This window comes from Schistocerca gregaria, chromosome 6, assembly GCF_023897955.1.
Source record: "Schistocerca gregaria isolate iqSchGreg1 chromosome 6, iqSchGreg1.2, whole genome shotgun sequence".
In the NCBI taxonomy this organism is placed as follows: domain Eukaryota; kingdom Metazoa; phylum Arthropoda; class Insecta; order Orthoptera; family Acrididae; genus Schistocerca; species Schistocerca gregaria.
In genome coordinates this window covers 562,369,336-562,392,286 of record NC_064925.1, presented here as the reverse complement: position 1 = coordinate 562,392,286, position 22,951 = coordinate 562,369,336, and the positions used below count along the sequence as shown (strand labels likewise).

At 42.5% G+C, this 22,951-nt stretch overlaps 1 protein-coding gene across 1 annotated transcript in view; it reads right to left on the bottom strand.

Annotated features, from left to right (window-relative positions):
• LOC126278175 (protein dachsous-like) overlaps positions 1–22,708 on the bottom strand; it is a 719,869-nt gene extending 697,161 nt beyond the window's left edge. Inside the window, exon 1 of the mRNA XM_049978072.1 lies at positions 22,336–22,708. The gene's annotated coding sequence lies outside the window, so the exon portion shown is untranslated. The remainder of the gene's footprint in view (positions 1–22,335) is intronic.
• Positions 22,709–22,951: the final 243 nt, after the last annotated feature.

The following is a 22,951-nucleotide window of genomic DNA, read 5'->3' as shown; positions in this document are numbered from 1 at the left end:
CTTGCCATAACGGACAGCTCCTTTAGTTAGATACCATGTGGATAACGTTGGTACAAGAGTAATGAAGAATTCTGTAAAAGTGTTGCTGAGCCTATCGAAGCATAACTCCTGCGTTGTTTCGCAAGATGTCTAAAGGGGACATAGATTTCTTCTTAACGCACGATGACGCACCTAAAGATCGGCTGGATGCATTTTTTATTTTTTTTTATTTGTAAGAACTCCAAGATGCGTTATACTGTTTTGACCTAGGGAACAGGAACTTCTTCTACATTGTATATTCTAGGCATGAGACAATACTGATCACCACATTGTACAGGACGCATCATACACTTACATACGCTCGTGGTAGAAGCTTAGCAAACTTACAATGATAAAATTGTAAAAAGGATTGTAATGAAATGTGATTGGTGATTGTCACCAGAAAGCTGTCTTTCCGTCTTCATAATACACAAATTATTGATTTTAAGCATTTCCGTTCCCTTAATAGTTTAATGTTTTCAAGTGTAAGAAATTGTAGCTTTGTTAAAGCACTAAGAAACAAAATTAGCTTCGTTCCTAGTACAAGTAAATTTAATAATGTCAAAACCCATTAGTCTTAGCAACTAGTTACTGCTAGCAAATAAAATAAAAAACTAATATCTCCGGCCTTTGCTTTACAAATAAAAAAATGTAAAACCTAGCCTTTGACAACGTTGACTAGAAACTAGCCAGACTTTGAAACTATAATGTTATCAGAGGTACGACATATGAGTGTAATGTTGTCTGTCTACAACTTGCACAAAAAAAAAACAGATTGCAGTTAGGAATTTGAAAGGACATACTCGAAACTGACTGACAGTAGCAGGAAAAGCTCGTGTGAAAGAGAGAAATATGTTAGCCTCTAACACACATCCGAGTGTCAGAAACTATTCTCTAAAATAACTGCTTTGCAACATAGCATTGCGTGAAAGCGAGATGTGTACGATTAACGGCACAATTAAGAAGTGAATAGAAATTTTTGAAAAGTGGTGTTGCAGAAAAATGCTGACCGTTAGATGGCTAGATCGGATAATCAACGAAGACGAACTGAACAGAATTTGGGAGAAAGGAACTTTAATGGAACAACTTGGCCAAAATATAGGTCATGTTGACGAGGTACATCAAGAGGTATTAACGGGTAGTTAATTTTGTAATGGACGTAAGTTTCGGGAAAACAAATGGTAGACGACAAAGGTTTGACCATACTGAGCTAGTAGACGTAGAATGTCACAAGTACGTAGAGATGAAGACACTAGCATGGGATAGACCAGGTCGGAGACCAATACCACAACAATAGGATGGACATATTTCAAGGATTATCCCAAGATCTTTGACAGGTGGTTAAAATTGCTCTGGGAAAGTATATGGAGCATTTGAGATGTTCTCATACAGGTATGGTGACAGGCCGGGATTCTCAATGATAGGGGGATGCTGTGGTGACGGCATCATTGAGAATCCCGGCCTGTCACCGCAATTGTATGAGAACATCTCAAATGCTCCATATACTTTCCCAGAGCAATTTTAACCACCTGTGAAACATCTTGGGATAAACCTTGAGATCTGTCCATCCTGTTGTTGTGGTATAGCTTTCCGCACTGGCCTATCTCCTGCTACTTGGTACTCAAATTTACGGAAGCTGTAAGACTGATGAACGACTTCTACGTGGCTGAGGTGTGGAAACTTTGTAGCCGAGTATGAATCGGGGCGCACACCCCAGCTATCAACAGTGGAAACATTTGGAACTCGTGTCAGAAAAGTGTGACTGAAATTAGAAATGGAGCCCCTCTGATATGTTAAGGCACCTATAATATAAAGCAAACCACTGCTCGTTTTTACCTGTTTCATGTAAACAACATAGCAGTAGTACCTCGCACAGTAATTCTAGCAGTCAGTAAGCAACTTACTTTCTGAATACATAGCCACCTACAGCCTGTGAAGGGGAACCATGTCCCTTCATAAGCCAGGCTAAAAAATGACTTACAATGGTCTTTTCCTTGCTTTCTGGAGCTAGCGCCGTCCCCGTCTGCCGGACAGTCAAAATGCCAGACTAGGCAGCTTATAATATAACTGTAGCTGAGTGCCTTCCATCTCACCAAATCATCGCCTAACTGAACATGGGTGGGAGAGTCTTGTGTGTCAGCCGCCTAAGTCAGTTTCAAGCGGCTTTTGTGTAGGCAACTTTTCACAACACAGAAATTATACTCAGCCAGGTATAGTAGTCCTACGGTCGTTAATGCACCTTACCGATGCAAAAATAGAACTTTAAGAAGCAACAAACTTTTCTTGTTTATCTAAAAGTAATGAACAGAAATTGTTGTCCATGAAGGTTGATCAGTATATTCTGCCTGGAAATCTGGATGCATTGCCCTTTAATTATAATTTTGTTACTTAAAGCGGTTCCAGTGCAATAAGGAGGCAGCTCCTCGCTGAGGCGTAACTGTTACAAGCAGTCGCACCCGAAGCGAACTCTCGTACCCTCGATCCCGCACGTCTTCCTAGCATTTCTCGCATTCTTTTAAGTTATTTTTGTGATTCTGGTTTCTATGGTAAGAATTTAAAAATATTAATTTACCTAATTCTGTCGAAAGATTGAACTGCCGTGCAAATTATCAATAACAACATAAAAATAACATCATGGTTTAGGAAGTGTGCGTCGGTTAAAAGACGATCTTGCGTGTTCTCAAACGAATTCTTTCAACAGCCCACACGTCTCAACAGTGCGGTGATAGCAAGCTGAAGTCCTACTGAACAAAGGGGAACTTTACTAGCGGTCTGATATTATAGCGCTGTCATCAAGAGCTTCCAAATTTCCAATTTACGCAGGGAACAAATAATGTACATTTCAATAGTCGTTTAGACATTTCTGAAACTTTCGTTGAAGACGGCTAAACTGGTAATCCTCTTTATTTTAAAATATAAGTATCATTTTCCTTGCAGGGGTTACTATACTCGTGTAAATTTCTCGTTAACTCGCCTAGCCAGGCAAAAATATTTCTAGGTTTTCGTTATTGTATGGTCGTAGTATAAGCTAAAATGCCTCTTTCTTCCAGGTAGATTCAGCAGGTGGTAATAACTATTTGTATTTTCTTTGTCTACAGTCTGCAGACTCGTTTGATGCGACTCTCCACGCTGGTCTGTCCTGTGCAAACGTGTTCAATCTCCATCTATTTGATCATGCTTACTGTACCATCCCCTAGTCTCCCTCTACAATTTTAAGATAACCTCTCTCTTCCCCTTCCCTCCACAACCAAACCGATAATTCCTTCGAGGTCCTAAGATGTGTCCTATTGACCGATTCCTTCTGGTAGTGAAGTTAGGTCATAAATTTCTTTTTTTCCCCAATCCGATACAGTACCTCCTCAATAGTAACCTATCCAATCTTCAGAATTCTTCAAAACCGTCTATTCCCTTATTGTCTGAATTGTTTGTCGTCCATGTTTCACTTTCTTACTCCAAATGCCTCCACAAAACTTCCTAACATTAAAATTTATGATAGATGGTAACAAATTGCTCTTTTTCAGAATTTTTTTTCTTGCTTTAACCAGACTGAATTTTATGTACTCTCTGCTTCGGCTATCATCATCTATTTTACCGACCAAACTACAAAAGTGATCTACATTCGGTGTCTCATTTCCTACTCTAATTTCCTCAGTATTGCATGAGTTAATTCGGCTACGTTTCATTAATCTCGTTTTACTCATTTCAATACACTATCCACCCTTACAACTGCTCTTCCAAGTCCTTAGCCATCTCTGACAGAACTACAACGTCATTGGTAAACCTTAAAGTTTTTATTTGTTCTCTCTGAACTTTAATTCTCTTTCCAAAGTGCTTTCCTTCACAGCTTGTTCTGTGTCAGCTGAATAACACCAGCTATAGGCTACAACGTGTCTCACTTTCGTCTGAACTACTGCTTTCATTTCATGACCGTCGATTCATACTGAAGTCTGGCTAATATACCAGTTACAAATAAACTTCACTCCCTGTATTTTATTCCTTTCACGTTCAGAACGTCGAAGAGCATATTTCCGTACACACAGTCCAAATCTACAAATGCTGTAAACATGGATTTGCCTTCTTTAACCAATCTTCTAAGATAAATCACGTTCCTGTACTTCTCCCGAACCCAAACTGATCTACCCCGAGGCCTGCTTTCACCAGGTTTTCCATTATTCTGTAAATAAATCGTATCAATATTTTGCATCCATGACTTATTAAACTGATAGTTCAGTAGTGTCCACACCTCTCAGCACCTGTCTTCTGCCTCTATTTCTATTACGAATGTCGGAATGTTCATTGCTATTCGTCCCGCATCCAGTTTTGAGGCTTTCAAAAGTGCCCGATAAAGAACAAAATCTCATAATGTTATTTTCTTCATCTAGTATTGTTTAACAGTATTCAAGAGGAAATTCGGAACGCAACTCTCAAGCAGATAAAAACCTATTTCTTTAGAGTATCATCTAATTATTTGTTTTATACTGTAAGCTTTTGTTTCTCATTCGGTTATCGCATTTGCACCAAATGCGGCATCAGGAATTCTGTTCCTTAAAAAAAGCACACTGATGAATGATCAATCAGTATTACAAATAAAGTAACTACTACTTAGTAATTTCTAAGAAAAAAGTTGATCTACTTATTTCAAAGGAAGTCACGAAATCCAGTGCTTATCAGCACAACATACGTCCACATTTGTTTTCTTTGAGTTCGTTCCCCGGGTAGAAGTTTGATCGTACCAACATATTTCCCAACAAATAACAATGTCACATTTTCAGAGGATGATTTGAGTAAAGACTATATTAATTGCTTCCGTCGAAATATGCACTTACTTTTTCTTTTTATCTGTATTTAAAACCCTTCGTTATTATTCTAACTTCTTAACTTCTTAAATGTACTTAATCTGGTGCCGGATTTGTCGACAGCAGGATTTATGTTAATCTGAGTAGACACCTCGGTTGGGAAACCACACGTTGATTATTTCTCATGACCGTGAAATTATGCTTTGATTATTTCTCATGACAATGAAATTATGCTTATTTATTCGTTTCTAAATACAGAGGCTGAAGTGTTTGGAATATTTAGAGTTGTGTGTAAGTCGGATGCCAAAGGATCTGAAAGAAGTACTATGTATAGCGTAGTTCGGAACTTGGAGAAACAGCACAGCGTTTACTTTTCTGTTTTTGTTTAAATCGGCGGTGGACAGATTGCCAACACTGCACGTTTTACTTTGAGAACGCTTTTTTACTAATTATGTGTAGGTGATTGTTGCAACCAGCCGTTATCAATAAACACCATCAAAATAGTGACAGATTCTTTTAATTTATAGCGACTCCGTAAACTCATACTAACGTTGCTTTCCTTGGTAGTAGAAAATTATTTTGATGAACGCAAGATTGGATATTCTAACAAGGCAACTGCCCATTTTTTACAGGCATGTAGTAATGCTCCGCCTTTAGCCACTTCACGGCTGACAGAACGTTAAACCCTCACGAAACAAAACAAAAATAGAGAGAATATGAAGTTGGACACAATTTCTCTAATACTTTTTTTTAGCACATTGAAGAATGCGATATTTTCATTCATCTAAAACGCAAGGAACTAATGACTCGTACATTAGCAGATGTTTCAGAAACGTGTGCTCAGTACTCTCTTAATATTCAGGATAAAACATCCGATTTAAAACAGTTTGAGGTACCTCCCAGTTTGGAATGTACAAAGGAAATTATTATCACAGAAGTACTTGCGGGATAGCGTAATTTCTCTTTGATTGGTGCTTGATACGCCACGCATTAAACTCAGACTGCAGTCCCATCTGTTTCGCAGTTGACTGCTTTCTCGAGATGCGTGGTTTGACCGCGAGCACAGACGCGCAGCCTGCATTCTGGCCCCTTCCTCCATCACCCGCATTAAAACGCTTCCGAACTCCGAGTGTAATGGATAATCACTGGCAGTCACGAAGCACCAATCGGAAAGCGCCAGAGGCGGATAGACCAGAAACTGTGTAATTTACGGCGTCATTTGAAAACCTCATTGCCACCGACGCCACGGTACCTTATGATTTACATACTTAACCTGTAAAGAGACCAGAAACGCAGGCCCGCGCCGCTCTCCGTCCCCTGCCCTCCCCATCCATCACGGTCCGTACAGTTTCTTTCCATTTTCCGAACGCTATGTATTTTCCACGGACGACGTTTTTCCTTATTTTGAAATATCCACACTTTCATGCGCTGGCCACGACAGCACTTTAAACACAAGCAACTTCATTGGAGAGTCGGAGGTTTAGGCACACACTGTTTGATACATGCTCTCTTTGAGAGGGTTCTCCCAAGTCGTAACTTAACATCTCTCTGTGAGCCAAAACTTTCAGTTCGAATCAATGGATACAGTCAAAAAATATTTTGTTTTTGTTTATATCAAAGAATATTTATTGGGAAACAAACGGAATCAGAACTTACGTTTGACTTGACACTTAAACTTTCTGTTCCCAAATCAAACATTTTTACCCATTAGTTTAATCCTTTGTCGTTAAAAAACGAAAGAAACTTTAATAGAAACAGCAGCAAAAACTATTTAGTGCGGAAAACTATAAGTTCATATTCACTACTGATCAAAATGCTAGACGAAATTATTTTACCAAGAAGGAGAACGATGGTACGGCTGGGAATTTGTCACGCATTCGAAGCATCGCTGAAGTTAAAAGTCGCGTAAAAACGAATACGAGGACATAACACTCGAACACTTGCGTCATACAATACGGCATGCTCCGACACAAAATTTACTCGCTTTGGTCTCCGGCCTAATGCCAGGTTCGTGAATTTTCGGTGCGGTCATTAGCCCGCGGACTTGCTTCTATACCCTTCCTCACTGCTTCTCTAATGTCGTACTTCGACAGGTTAGAACAGCTGCGACAGAGTTACACGCCGACGACGGTATGCTGTTAAACATCCTTGTTGCTCCCTACTTTCTATTATGTTACTGGTCTGTTCTTATCTCTTGAAATCCAGAAAAGAAATTCCTTGGTCCATCTGTCATCCATTTCCCAGGCTACAGTCCTGGCCCCTCACCCCCTCCCCTTGCTCTCCCTTTCCCATGCAGCAGAAGTACGTCTTCCACTCCAATCTGTTGCTTGATCTATTTGTTTGTTTTGATGTTTCTGATAGTAATTCCTAACATACAGCTATCAACTGCTGACACTATTAGTGAGTGATAACTCTTATTTTGAGATCCATCAGAAGCTTGTTTTTGAAAAACTAAAAGAACGCCACAGCACTTTTACTCTTTCTTTTATTTCTTTTGCTGTCCATCTAATCGTTGTCTTCCATTGCCCTAAAAAAAGATCATCAACTGGTTCTATGACAGCACTGTTAATTTATTGTAAGTTATTTTATTCGTTATTACAGCTGACTTTCAGGCCTGATTTCAACCTTGTTCTATTAAATACTCGCTTAGGTTGTTGAAACTGACCTGGAGGTATACAGAAAAAGTACCATCTCGACAGCAGAACAGAAGTGGTTCAGATTCGCTCCGCTAACTTGAATTCCTTCTGCGACAGAATATTTTTGGTGACATAAAACCACCTTGCCTGATTCATTTTCCCGGTGGTGTCTAATGGAAGATTAAGCATTGAATCAGTGAACTCTTTTAATTTTACTGGTACCTACTTCACAGTAACCTAGTTCAACGTCAACTTAATCTACAGAATATGTTTGTTTGCACAGATTTACAATATAGTCGTATTTTACCTTTCACGTCCAAAATGATAGACTGGAATACCGTTCTCTCAAAAATATAAATATTTTGTGTGCTTTATAACGAATCAGCTCCTTCATTTTCAAATTTTAAGAAATAGGCGGCCAATTTCAGATCTCATTTTCTTCTCTTGAGGATCATTCATGTGAGGGGTGTCCACAGAGGAAAACATCTTGAAAGTGTACGTTACGATTAAAGTTGTATGAAATATCTGACGCCATAGACAAATTGGAAGAACGCCTTACACTTTACATTAAGAATTGATGAGAAAATTTTATTCGAAGTGTGTGGCGACATTTTAGATTGCGAACAGATAGCTAATGCGAAAACAAATTTATCAGCTATGTTTGAACTGTTCTGAGAAGAATTTCTGTGGTTTTGCCCGCAGATTTGTTACTGTGGATGACACATGGGTCTACCGCGTCAGAAACGAAATAACAGCGGGTGGACGTTGGTGGCGCTGAACGAAAAAAAGGTGATTTCAATTTCATCCACTGAAAACGTTGCGCACAGTGTGTTTTCAAGGATGCAAAACTGGTTCGTCTTACTGATCACTTAATTAAACGAGCGAATAGGTTGACAGGGCGTATGATTCTGCATCAAGGAATTAGTTACCTAGTAACTGGGTTGGGGGGCGTTTAAATTGCGGATGGATGCCAAGACTTGAATACGATGAACAACAATAGATTTAAGTAGACGTAGTCTAGGCTGTAGTTATGCAACGTTTTGGATGCAATGAGAAGGTTACGGTAGCCGCAGACGAATATTTTGCTGGCCTTCTAGAATCGTACTTCGATATGTAATCTATTTCATGGGAACACGATGGGTAAAGAGCATTGACATAGAAGGGGACTACAAAAAAAAGGAAGTCTTTGCCGCACTTCTGACCCTCGTGTGATTTTACTGTGTAAACAGAACTTGCTTTTCTTCGTTAATGTCAGCTTTCCATAGAAGTATTTATCTCACAAAATTCTGTGGCACACACCCAAGACGGAAACCACCGCTCGTTTCCAACTGTTCGCCTCTGTTTCTGCAACTGCAAGTTTTACTTCTACAAGTGTTCACGAACGGAGCATCTGGAGCATTTCAACATTGATAAACTCACACTGTAGACATATCAGCGCTGTAAAGTTTTAACAACGACCAAAGGCGTCTTCTAGAGTGTTACTCCTCTCAGTGAAATCAAATGGTTATTTAGCATCAAAAACCCTTGATGGCTCAAACAGATTTTCATTCGCAGTTGACACAGGATTATTATCAAAGATGTCTGTGTAGGTCATCGTATCTGGACAACTGGAACTCCCACACACAAACCGCACTTTTTCCTTATGCCTGTTAAGCATAAATTGTCGGTATTTTTGCTAATGTGCGCTCAAAGCTCATGTTTTATTATAGTGATTCATTTGGCGAATTTTTCTCTTGGGACTAGTTTCAGTGGACCTTCGTGACTCTTCAATGTTTTTTCATTATTATTACTACTCTTTCAGTTTTTTTTCATTTTATAGTTACATGTTTTGTTATTCCGGTCTAATTTATTTTAGTAAGTCATGTATATGCAGTGAGAAGTTATGTATATGCAGTGAGATATTGTATGAAAGTATTCTACTGACACATAAATCCAGTGGAATAAAAATAAATAAATGGGAGATGTGAAACATGATATAATGTCTGGTAACTATTTGTACGTAAAGGACCAATGAGCACACCGAGGAAAATAATTAGCAATGTTGTATATAGTCTAGAAGCAGAAGACGTTAACACATTATAATTTTTCAAGGCCCGGCGTATCTATGCCGAAGAGGCGCATTCGGTGACATTTGAAACAAAATAGGAACAAAAAGGTATTTTGTTTGCCACATATATCTGTTGCCCGATTCAGTTCCCATTAGACCATGAAGAGCTATTTCGGCTTTTAACACTTTCCTTGTAGCGTTGCTGTTGATGGAAGCTTACGACTGCCACTTCTGAGTTTGGTCAAGCAACTACAGTGCTTTTGACATGTTCTGCGCTCCAGTTACTCACTTTCGGAGCAGTGTCGTTATTCACTTGCGGGAAATCTTTACACCAGCCATTCAAAATGCAAATTCATATGTTTTGGTACATGTGACTACTATACAATGTAGCAAGCAGAAAAATATTTATATTTACCCTTTAATAATGTTTCTGTTGCTATTTTCATAAGCATGGAATGCTGAGTAAAGATGAGAACTTACGGCTAAAATCGCTTCACACTGTTCATATAATTTTATTTTATTTTTCACTACCAACAAAACTTGGCAGGAAGTGATCCATAAGCAAAGGAAAAATCACATTCCAGCAGCATTCGAATGATATTTTGTTACTTTATTTGAACTGCAGAGCCGCAAAATAAAATTTCAACTTTAAACTCTAAGTGTTAATGAGTGTGATGCCGACCGTTGTCAGTCGAGCAGCGGTCATGTAACAAATAGTTTTATCTTATGACTTCGGTTTTACATATCTTATGGAAAAGAATGACCTTGAGAGCAGTTGTTTTTCATGTTTGTGACAATGATTTTATATCAGCTGGTCTGCCTCATGTATCGTTATATCCAAATGATTTGTAAATGTTAATCTACATTCAGATCCGATGATGGCACCTTTAGTGTGTTGAAACCGGTTATCCAGTAAACAATATTTAAGCGATCTTGGCTTTTGAATTATTTCTATAACAGAGTGATCGCCCCACTACTCACTATGAGTTCACTGCAAAATAATACATAGCTGACAGGCTGAACAGTAAAAGATTATTACAATAATTCAAAGCCTTCGTGGAACGGCAAGAAGTCAGAGAATCTATAGCCGTCGCTACGTTGACTCTCTGTACTGATCTAGAAGTTAATATACTAAGCAGGACACATCTGAAGTATGTAAGGCCACAACAATGAACAATCTTCCTAGTGCCTTATTTAGTATCCTTTTACAGACATTTAGACCAGTGTTGTTACAGATGTGTAAACAATGCATGTATGTAACACACTACGTACAACAATGCTTAGCAAAGAGGACTGTCACGTTTAAGCAGTTGAGACAGCGCAGGACAGCACTTTTTTAACCAGCAGATGATTCGCCTTACTGTACTGGCAGAGTTCTCAGTTTACACGGATTTGATTAATTAAACGAATCTGAAACAGAAACCTAGACCACTTATTCACGAAATAGTAAGACGCCTGAGACCTAAAGCAATGGTGGTGCTAGTTTTGTTGTCGGCAGTACGCGACCTATTGTGTAAAAATATGTAGGAGCATTTAGTGTTTCCGAGCAGTTAAACAGCGTCCTTATACTACTTTCTACTGGAAGTTGATCACGGACTAGCAATAATTCTGCAGTCTATAAAAATTAGGAGCGACTAGTTTTCCTTTGAGTAGAAGCGTTGTGCTTAAGAAAGCATATGAAGTAGCTGTGGCAACCACTGATACTGTAGTTTTTTTTTAGTTTTATGGTCATGAACTTTTTTTAGGTTACACAGACACCGTACTTTGCTTGCTATAACGTATCGTTGCAACTACTTCTATTCCTCGATTCTTCTTTATCGGACACAGACAGAAGAATTTCGCTTGCACAAATCGCCAGTAACATTTATTTTTCGGTGTCGAGACACCAATAATGCACTTAATGGACACATTTTTTCAGAATCATCTTTAAGTTTACTGTGTGCGGCAAATTAATGTTTCTTACCCTTTCATTCGCGAGCCGAGCGTGGTTCTGTTCTGATTGCTACAGTGGACCGGAGAATGAACACGTATTGCTCACTGATAGTTTTTCTCGGAATTCTGGGCGTCTTTCATCGAGTGTCGGCCACATGGAGCTTAGCGGCATTGCTGTGACAGTCTCCCGCGAATCAAGGCCTTCTATGTGTGTGGCCAGCGCTGCCTGATACCGATCACACAATCCGGCAGTCACACATTGTAGCCACCAACACCAAACGAGAAGGAACACTCACAGCAAACACGAGTTTTTCACTGTGATCTGAATCTGCCACCTCGCTAAACAACTTAGTAATAGTTTTTTAAAGATCAAACCCAGTAATGAATGATGAAGGCATCACACGCAAAAAATTGACCATACTACACTAACAGATTTTTGAAAAATTTCGATTGAATAATTAAGAAAAAGAAATTAAAAAAGAGACAGAATCGACTGTTTTTATTTTTCATTCTACAATTATTATTATTATTATCTGATCTTACTTTTTCGACAAGAACTGTACTTGCTATGATACATTTCATTATCATATGTTACTAACGCAGATTCCAACGGAATAACAATAAACAAACAAATAAGTGACGTGGAACATAATACAATGTCCATGTCGTTCGTGCATCAATGGAAATGGGCCATCTATTTCTTAGTAGTTCCCACAAAAAAATCTTTTTTTTTACAAAACTACCTAATAAACATAATAATTGGTTAAAATTCAAAACACCGAATACTGAAAAAACCACCCCAATGGGTCCAGTATGGTACCAGTATGTACAAGAGAAATGCAAAGTTCTGCACTTCACGGAACGTGACTGTGAACTACCAGATTAATGTCACCGACAGTTAATAATATAAAAAGATTTGGGATACCGCATACGAGGTGGCCCGACAACATGGCTACAGGTTGGTGCGAAGCAAGTTTCAGACTACGATTTATTGGTAGGATGCTGGGAAACTGGAGTTTGCCTACAAAAGAGAGTGCAGGTAAAATACTCGGACGACCCGCTCAAGTGTATGGGAACACTATTACGTCGGATTAGCAGGAGGCATCGATCAGATACGACGAACTGTTGGGCAGATGGTTACAGGCTTGTCTGACTGCAACACAGCGTATCTGGCTTGTTGATAAACCTTAACTGGCAGCAGACACTTGAACATTTCACCGTATTATGTACCTGTCTAGGAAAGCTGCTTAACAGTCTTCAAAAACTATGTTTCACGGCAGAAACTACGTAGATTTTCAGTCATCCACGTACCTGTAGCACAGTGATCGCGCAGGTAAAGTTAAGCAAACAACAGCGCGCACAGAGCCGTACAAACTGTCGTGAAAGGAACTGGAAGAAACCGCAATATTGTTGCCGCTGCGGTCTTCGGTCCAAAGACTGGCCCGATGCAGCTCTCCACGCTAGTATGCGCTATGCAGGCCTCTTCACCTGTGCATACCTACAGCAACTCCCATCTGTTTCAACCTGCTTGCCATACTCAAGCCTCGGTCATCCTCTAAGATATTTGCCCCTCGCACTTTCCTCCACTAACAAATCGACCATTCCTTGGTGTATCAGGATGTGTCCTACCAATTGATTCCTCCTATTTGTCAAGTTGTGCCGCAAGCTTTTTCTCCACGATTCGGTTCAGTATTTAGCCGGTCTATACTCTTAATCTTCAACATTCTTCCGTAAGACCACACTTCTCTTCTTGATGAAACGTTCACTGCCCACTTTTCACTTGATAGCGTACAATAGAATACAAATACCACATGCCAGACACTTCTCACTGATTCGTCGATAGAGATCTAGAAGTTAACTGCCTTAATTTCTTCATGTCGTCTGCGCAGTTTTAGGAAAGGAATACTTATTTCTTAGGAGCTTCCATTTAAAAAGAACACTGTCTTGATGAAATCACATTATGACGGGATTCGTAAGCCGTTAAAATTCGAACAACTTAACAAAAGCCACTTATTATATTGGTATGTAGAACACTGAAAGCTCAACGTACGGTAACAGAAGCAATTCTTCCGACCTTGCGTTAGAAGACGGACGTAATGGAAGCCAAATTTTGAAACAAATAAATTTGTGGGAATGCTTTTTTTAAATAAAGCTGTTCACGAAGACAGACGCAGAGAAAATGATATATGAGATTCAAAAAAGCTTTCGTCGACGTAACACGAGTAGTGGGACAGAATCGTTGTTAATCTCGAAAGGGACTGGCCGAGGCAGATAAGAGGGGAGCTCACCGCAGAGGGCGCTGCGAGGGCAGGAGAACCACAAAGGCAGCCGTGGACCGGCCGCGCTGTGGCATGCGGGGAAAGTGGAGCGGCGCCGCTGCGAGCAGGCCAGGTGCCTTTCCGCATTCGTCGCTACGTCTGGTCCATTTCAAAAGCGCACGCCGCAAAACTGTGAGGGGGCGACTTTCGGTAACGTGCTGTGCCAGCGGGCGGACACTTCTGGAGAGACAACAAGGAGCCGTGGAACTGTCAACTCCAACTAACAGCGTGTAATGTCCGCGAACGCAAAACAACTTCTTCAGTAGTCAGCATTATCCTTAAACTGTAATTTATATTTCATATGACAATAAATTCAGTTTGCAGTTCTTGGCACCTTAAATGTAGACTACGACCAAAACAACGGTCTAGTGACTGCTGACATTATTGCTTGTCCTCATTTAGCCCTGCTTCCGAGTATGCGACGGTAGTTATTAGTCGTATGTTTGTGGCCAAAGCTGTATTTGTATACATTTTACCAAGTGGCAAAAACTTTTCAGCGTGTACGATTGGTGCTTTACGAATTGCTTCATATAATATGCACAATTTCGTAAATACAAGCGAACAACGCTGCAACACAGTGGCGCGGGTTTACGACTTAAGTAAACAACAAATATCAAAGATTTGTTTATATTGCGTTCAGTCGTTATTAGGGATAATTACGTTTAAACAGGTCGTTTCTGACAGTTTATTGCTGTAGCGTATCGCCACCCCAAAGAACGTTTACCACAATAAAGAGCCGGAAACTAACGAAAAACTGGTGTCTAGGCGTGAACAGCAGCCTCAAGATGAACTATTCGGTTAGAAAGCGGTAATGACGCCATTTTTGTAAATAAATAGCTTTATAAATAGTGACTGATTGGCGTTTCCTTCTTGGCAAGAATCAACCTGTACTTTGAACACAGCAATGGTGTCAAAATGTCAGCTTTCGCCAAATTATCATTAGTGTAGAACATTTATTAAAACAGACATATGGTCTATTTAATTTACGTATCAGTTTCGTCTAGAAGAATTGTTGAAGAGCGTCGATTTAAGTTTAAAATAAATAGTATAGTATTGTCCATTAGCATTTCTACGGTTCTCACTGAACTATTAGCTGGCCTTGACTACGATCCATCCTCGAACCTGCAGTAAGGTTCCTATCGTACGTGCAAGAGTAATACGTGTAATGAAGTGATTGAATAACCCAGCATAGTAAAGATGGGGACGTCGGAGAGATATTTACAAACTGCCAACAAGGGCGATCAAAAATCGATTATACTATTCTGAACAAAATTCTATTTCATTTTTTTCTTAACACCCAAAATAGTTACAAAAACCCGAGCAACACTACATTTATTATGGTGTAGAACTACAGTGCTTGCAGAAACATCTAACAAAACTAATTTTAAAATATTTTTTACGTAGCGAGTACAAGCGAAAATGAGTTTAAAAAAATTTTAAAACGTGAAGTCAATACTACCAATGTCGAAATTGTAGTAGAAATGAAAACGTAGAAAAGTCATGCTACAAAATTCTGCAGTCTGGAAAAATTGTTTCTGCTGCTCACGATTACATTCCCTAGAATTAGGAAAACTCAATTACTCTCGGAGTATCTTAAAAATATTGTATTCTGTCCCCTAACTAAACTTACGTTCTATATAAAATTTGGGCGACACCATACCTACAGATTCAATCAGGAACTGTTGTCAGTCAATATTAAACGAGCGGTTGTTCTGTATGTTTTACTAACACAGTATATTCTGTAAAAAATTTTAAGGAAACCATACTCACAGATCCAATAAACAAAAAATCTGTATATTCGACGTTTACTAGTTTTTCTAATACGGTATGTTAACACATTTGCTACAGTCCTATGGAAAACAGTTACAAGTTTCTCCATTATGGAAAGCACTTGCTCGTTCGATTGTTTTTCTGAATCTTTCATAACCTTCCTCTGACATAGATACTAAGCCGGTCTGCAAGAAGATTACGTTAGTTGCCATTCTAACCAGGATCGTCCAAGGGACGGTCACCCTACGTATCTTATTGATTGGTAGAGCCACGCAGCGTGGCAGGTAGACTGAACTATTGAATACCACTTCTGCAACGGCTCATTACAGATCATTTCATTTTGGCCGACCAGGACAACAGAAGTCTAATACCTACTGTGTGTAGCTCTTAAGATCTTGTAGCTGCTTTCGTCTTTGTCGCTAGTAACCTCGTGCGTCTCTGCGTGAGGCAATGTATGCACACCACTGAAGCTTCAAAGGTTACTCTCCGACTGACGGACCTAATATGCTACTACACTGTATTTTCTGCGCATTTAACGAAATAATTTACTCCCTGTAACATGGGGTTTGTATCGTAGCAGTTATTATGAGTAACTAATTAATAATTTTACTTTCTGACCCGCCTGACAACTACAATTAAGCTCACTTTTACAAAATCTTGTTGCATAAATGATCTCTCATTTCTGGAATTCTGTCACGAACAGCTAGAGAAACACAGCGAATGGCTCCGCATTTCTCATGCAACTGACTAGCTGAACAACAGATGAATGTATACAGGCGAATGTCTACTTAAAAAACATGAGATGAAAATTTTGTGAACATTACTTATGAGTATGTGTACAGGTTTTCTCAAGTTTTTACAGTTTCCTTTCTGACATGTGAACATGTCATGCTGTAATTTTTTTTAACGTTTCGGGCACTACTGCAGCGGTCTGCGCTGTTTAGTTAGTCATTTCCATAGCTGGTCTATGTATTGATCAATACACGGTCCCCCTGCAACGCTTTATGCAATGTTTTACACCAACGCTCGGTCACTTCTCGAGAAATTTGTTTGAAGTGGTCTTCTCGGTAGTCACTCAATTCGGCTATCCAACAGACTTTATTATTATATATCTGCGACGTTTAACAGCAACAAAATCAACGAAAAATATCCGACTGATTACAAAAGTGTATTTTCTTTATTTTTGTATTTGGTCGTACGAAAGCAGATATTGTCCCAGCATTTAGGTTGTTATGAAGTCGAACTGAACGAAGACGATTAATTCCGAGACGCTATTCTACGCTCGCAAAAAGGCGGCAAAGGTGGTACGTAAGTGAAACAGAGACGCTCAGGGAATTTAAAGTGGATTCTCTGCAGGAAAAACTGTTTTCGTGAAACCGTGTTGGGTAAATTTAGAGAACCGGTATTGGAGCAAGACTGTGTAACAATTCGGCCGCCTCCGTCGTATATCTTGCGTAGCTACAACAGGAATTAAATATGAGGGATCAGGGAGATTACGGAGGCATAGGAACTGTAATTTTTCATAACTCCCTACATTAATGGAGAACTCGTAGGCTGGAGAATGTCTAGTACACAGCATGACGATCTTCCGTTACACATTCTTAATACTTCAGTCGGCAATAATAACACGTGAATGTGTATACTGATTTTAAATACAGTTAATAACTGCAGCTATTTTATATGGCGGGAAATAGAAGATTTTAATTTTTTTCTTAATGGAACAATGCGCATTTCTTAACGGCATGTGACGGATAGTGTAGTACGAGTACAGTAATGCAGCAAAGCAAGAAAGCCGGAAATGTCCTAAAAGTCCCGCCTGTAAATAGGACCTGTCCGGAAAAAAAGAATAATCTGGAAAAATATTTGAGGCGGCATGTCCTGAATGAGCAGTGCGTATGAGGCACATGTCCGTAAGCTGCTTGCGTTGCTGTATCAACGTTTGTGGTGCTGACCTCGAGAACATTAACCACTCTTCTGTTCAAGTATTCACGACAGCATTTTTTTCCCTTTATTAATGGATGACGTCGCTAGTTAGAGGCTGAAGAGGAACTAGATAATAGGGTCTTAGGTAGCAGTTCCATTGTACAACAAACAGGGATATTTGAGAACGTGCATTATAAGGTATATATTGTTCAATTTTCTATTAAATTAAATGTTTATTTCCAGCTGTCAGGTCTTTATCTCAAACTAATCAGTATAGGATCGTCTGCCATCAGCGTAGCATTAATACCAAATGTTAAGGACACTGATTATCTTGCCAAATAGTTTTTGGCAGAAACACTATCGAAGAACATTTGTGTGTCTGCGTAAATCTGAATTACATATTCAGCGAGGCAGTTCACCATGGAGAGTGCTTCGTTAATATCAACGATCCTCTGCTGTATTGTAATGGTGTATTAGATGAGGGAAAAATGTCTTCACGCGTCTGTGCGGGCTTGATACCTCTCATGTTATTCTCACGATCCTTAAGACATACGTTGCTGGCAGCAGAACTGTGTCATAGACGTGCTCGAATACTGTTTCTCTAAACGTACACATCAGGCGAGAAAATCGTTCCCTATCTCCTGCAGACTCTCGCTCGGTTTCCCTTGGCGTCTCCGACTTTTGCTTATGGGCTATACCGGCCCGTCACGGTCCAGGCAGCCCGTCTCCTAAAGCATTCGATGTCTGCTGCCGTGACTCCCTGACAAGGTCTCCAAAGGCTGCAGGAATGCTCTATAATTCTAAATCTACAAAAATACCCCGCAAACCAGTGCGAAGTGCATATCGTGGCATTGTTAGCACTAGCACGCCGGTGCAACTTTCTTAACAGATGCAGTGTACTTTCTCACAACGTTTGGAAAACAAAGGCCACTGGTTTCATGTGTTCGTCTCATTCCGAGTCGCTTGTTAGCATTACCACTAAATATTGAAGCGATGTAACGTGCTACAGATGTTCGTCACTAAGCTTGTAATAGGCTGCCATCAGGTGTCGGAAAAGTCTTGCCACCCCGAATCTATTGCGGAATAGACCAGTTGTCCCATGCTGTGTCTATTGCTGTGGTCTTCAGTTCGAAGGCTGATTTGACGCATCGCTTCACGCTTGTCTACCATGTGCAGTACTCTTCATTTGAGTACAACTACCGCAACCTGGTTCCTTTTTGAACCGGCCTATCTTGATTACCGACTACAATTTTTACCCTCCGCACTTCCTTCCATTACCAAATTGACTAACCATTGATGCCTAAGAAGGCGTCATATGTACCGATCCCTTCTTTTAGTTGTGCCATAAATTCTTTTTCCTCGATTCGGCTCTCATTCGGAAGAGCGACGGTTCAATACCGCGCCCAGCCATCATGATTTAGGTTTTCCGTGATTTCTCTAAATCGCTCCAGGCAAATGCCGGGATGGTTCCTTTTGAAAGGGCACGGCCGACTTCCTTCCCCATCTTTCCCTAATCCGATGAGAGCGATGACCTCGCAGTTTGGTCTCCTCCCCCCAAATCAACCCAAACCCCCGTTTCGGTTCAGTACCTCCTTATTAATTATTCGATCTACTCATATAATTTTATAACATTCTTCTGGGACACCACACTGTGGATATATTCTCTTCTTATACGAAGTGTTTATCCTGCACGTCTCTGTTCCATACAAAGCTACAATCTTTACGAAAGACGTTCTAACATTTAAATTTATATCAGACGTCAGTGAATTTCTCCTTTCAGAAATGCTTTTCGTGCTACAGCCAGTATGCGTTTTATATCCTCCGTACTTCCGCCACTCTTAATTATTATGCTGCAGAAATAACAAAAACACATTCACTACGTCTAGTGTCTCGTTCCCTAATGTAATTTCGTCAGCAACGCCTGATTTTCGAGGGATTTCAAAAAGTAAGTTACACAGGTCCTCCCATGCTGAGAGTATTGCGCAACAAGAGCGACGCGTTGACAGAGGGCAGTACAAGCCCCGGGTTTGCTGGAGACACAGTTCTGCGGCGGCACGGATGACAGGTGCATCGCAGCGTGCGGCAACTGGAAACGTACTCGCAAGTTGAAGTCCGCGGGACAGTTCGATTCTTGTGGGTTACACGTCTACCGCGCTGTACTGACGGTACGTGGACCACATGCGATGTCGCGCCCAGTCGTAACGAAACGGTGCCGACAATTCGAAGAAGCCCCACAGACGTCGGTAATGCTGATCGGGAAGGGGGCCAGTCGACCATAGAGTACAATGTCCACGCAATCGAGGAAGCGATTAGCACAACTCGCAGATTTTCGACGAGGACTTCCGGAGTTCGAGACAGCGGATCCCGAATGGCTCAGTGACCGAGGGACGCATTTCTGTCGTCGAGGAACTGAACGACTGGTAGAAAAGTTTCGACCGTCCATTACAGAAACTTGGTGAGTATGCTAAAAAGTACTTTGACGTGTAGTGCAGCATTCAATAAAAGTTGCTTGGCCTGCGATTTCACTTTTTGAAATCCCCTCGTAATCTGACAACATTTCATTACCCTCGCTCCCAGAATGTCATTGGATGTCTCCATAAGCACATGTTATAGAGACAGATGAAACATGGAGCATTACTGCAAGCGACGAGGTACAAACGGGTGGATGCGGGTGCCGCTTCGTCGCCATGTCTGGCGCTGAGCTACCAGAGCTCGGCGTGGAGGCTGAGAGCGGCCGACCTGCGCTGGAACGCGAGCGGGCGAACGAGTCTTGTGCAACGGGCTCGGGCTCGGGCGCGGGTGGGGCAGCCCGAGAAACGCGCAGCTCGGCCGCGCCGTGCAGAAGGCAGGCAGCAGCCGCTTCCATTGAGCGAGCGCGTGTGTAGGCAAGCGGGCGCGCTCGGCAGCGGGGTCAAGCGCCAGCGTCGCGGCTGTCTTTTTACGCGCAGCGGAGGTCACTGCTTCGATGTCGCAGGCGCGGCGGCCGGCGAACTCGCGCCCAGCGGCACCCAGCGCCTCCGTCCGTGACGGCCAGAGGTCGCGCTCGCGCTCGCACTCGCCCGCAGCGCCGGTCCTGCTTTCCCGGTCGAGACATTCGGTATCGACAGACACGCACAGTCCTTTACGGACTGCCGTCGTCACAAAGGCATCTGTCGTAGGCAGAATAGTTTAGCCTCCGCGTACACAAGCAACATCGAGGAGTGTGGCGGATGGTACTTCGGGCAGCACTGTCGCCTGCCCTCCTTCCCTCCCACGTCTCTCAGTGTTTTTCGCGAGTGGTGCGATGGAAGAACTGGTGTGGTGTGCGGTCACAAAAGCAACTTTGCTGACAAGTGGCAAGTGTAGCAGAAATATTGTTAAAACAATAGGTATCCGTGTGTACCTGTACACTCAACTAACATAGCTAGGGCGTAAGATTCTTCGAGGTCGTGCGAATGGCGAATTCTAAAAACTACCGTAGCTAAGCCCTCCTACAAGCCCCAATTTCTATCTTTTTTCCGTTGCGGACATTTCGCAAAACACCTGTAACAGGTAGCACTGTTTGGAGGTGAAATGCAGACTTTAGACAGTTCGCCCGAGAAGAGAAAAGATCTTTTGAAATGTGATAATACAGGAGAACCCTGAATATTGGACGGGTACGCCAGTTAGCTAACGATGAGGTACCGAACAGAACTGGGGAAGAAGACATTTATGCTACAATTTGATTGAAAGAAGGGTTCATTTGATAGGACACATACCGGGGCATCGAGCGTTCGTCAGTTCGGTAATGGAAGGAATTAAGGGGGTAACAACTGTAGGAGACCAAGACTCGACTACAGTATGCAGATGAGGTTGCAATAGTTGTCCAGAGATGATCAGGCTGGCAAAGGATACAATAAAGTGAAAAGCTACACCAAAGCAGTATTGGGACTGAGGACCACAACAAAGGCTGTGCGAGGTATTGCAAGTTGCTTGGGACTTCTTGGTCCGGTTATTTTCTGAATTTCAACCATATGCCTCCTTCTTAGCGTCAGCCAGTGGAGTCTGCGGAACAACTGTGAGTCTGTCGTCCTTACAAAACAAACCGGTGTTCTGTATTTTCTCTACCTGATCCAGTAGTCCTGTTGCGTGTGGGTGGCAGACTGACGGTAACAGATCTTTTATTAGTCTCCGTAGTCCACGTTCGACAGCACAGACCATCGTGTTCACAGAAGGAAGTGCACACGTATTAAGTAACAACTTCACTTCACGAAACGAGTCCGCGTTTGACAGTAAGAGGCGCCGCATTAGAGGGTAAATCCGTAGCGGAGGGCAAAGCAATCGGGTCAGTGGCTCACGAGCGCAGCCCGCGGCGGTGGCTGCCATTATTTTCATCTCGGCGGTGCAGCAGCGCCGGAAGGGAGGCCGTGCATCTGGCGACCGGGCCGGCGCGGCAACCTTGGCCGCCCCTGGCCGCCGGCCTGCCTGACAGAGCAGGCATGCGAAAAGGGGAAAAAAGGGAGCACGGCGAGCTGCGAACCAAAGAAACGCGTCGGCCAGGAATTTCGCTGCTGCCCGGATCGGCGACCGGCCTGCCGAATTTGCCTGGCGCGGGCCGACGTCACGGCGGCCACGTGCGCACCCACACCGTTGCACTGCCTTGTTCGACGGGCGGTTTTAAACCGCACGAGTACAGCGCGCCAGCACTGCGGTCACCGCGCACGACACCGAAGACCGGCTATCGAGAAGCCCTGAGAGGAGCGACACAGCGTCTTTTCCTTTCCCATCAGCTACGACCAACACACTGCCCGGTTTCTCGTACTAATCTTTGTGACGTACTCCACCGTTTCTAAAGCACTTTACGAATGTAGAACCGTGTGTCGGAGACAAATTTTGAGTTACTAGTCGCACCCAATCTCACAGAACAGGGGACGTACCTGCAGTGTTTCCTTCCAATATCCTGAGGCCGTTTGAGCACTGCAAGTAAAACACTGAAAAAAGCCACTCGTACGAATCCACTGTTCACCAGAACGGAGTAATCCACTGTACAAGCCGGAGGAGGCGGTCACTCGCGCACGGCACACACAGGAGGCACGGCTGGCTCAGCACAGCGCCGTCGCCCTCACACGTGCTGCACGCAGGCCGTCGTCGCGGCGCTTCCGACGCCGCTCCATCGTCCGGAGGCGCCCGGGTGCGGACCGACGACGGGGAAGGGCGAATGGCGAGTGCGGCGACGGCGAGCGCGTGTCGGTGCCCGGGAAGTCGCGGCGTGACGTCCGTCGCGGTCTGCAGCCACCTTGCCACTGACTGGACGGCGAGAGACTGGCCGGCCGGTCGCGTCGCCGCCGCCACAACAGGTTCCCGGCGGAGAAACGGGAAACTCGACTCTCGGCGCGCCGCCAAGATGGCCGCCGCCGCGCGGGCCGCGTGGTGGGGGCGGCGCGCCACCGTTTGAACTGCGCCGACACCTGTTGCCCTGCACGCTGCGTGTCTCCCGCTGTTGACGCATATCGATCGACACTTTTGCGACCCACGCGACTTCCGAAAGGCGGA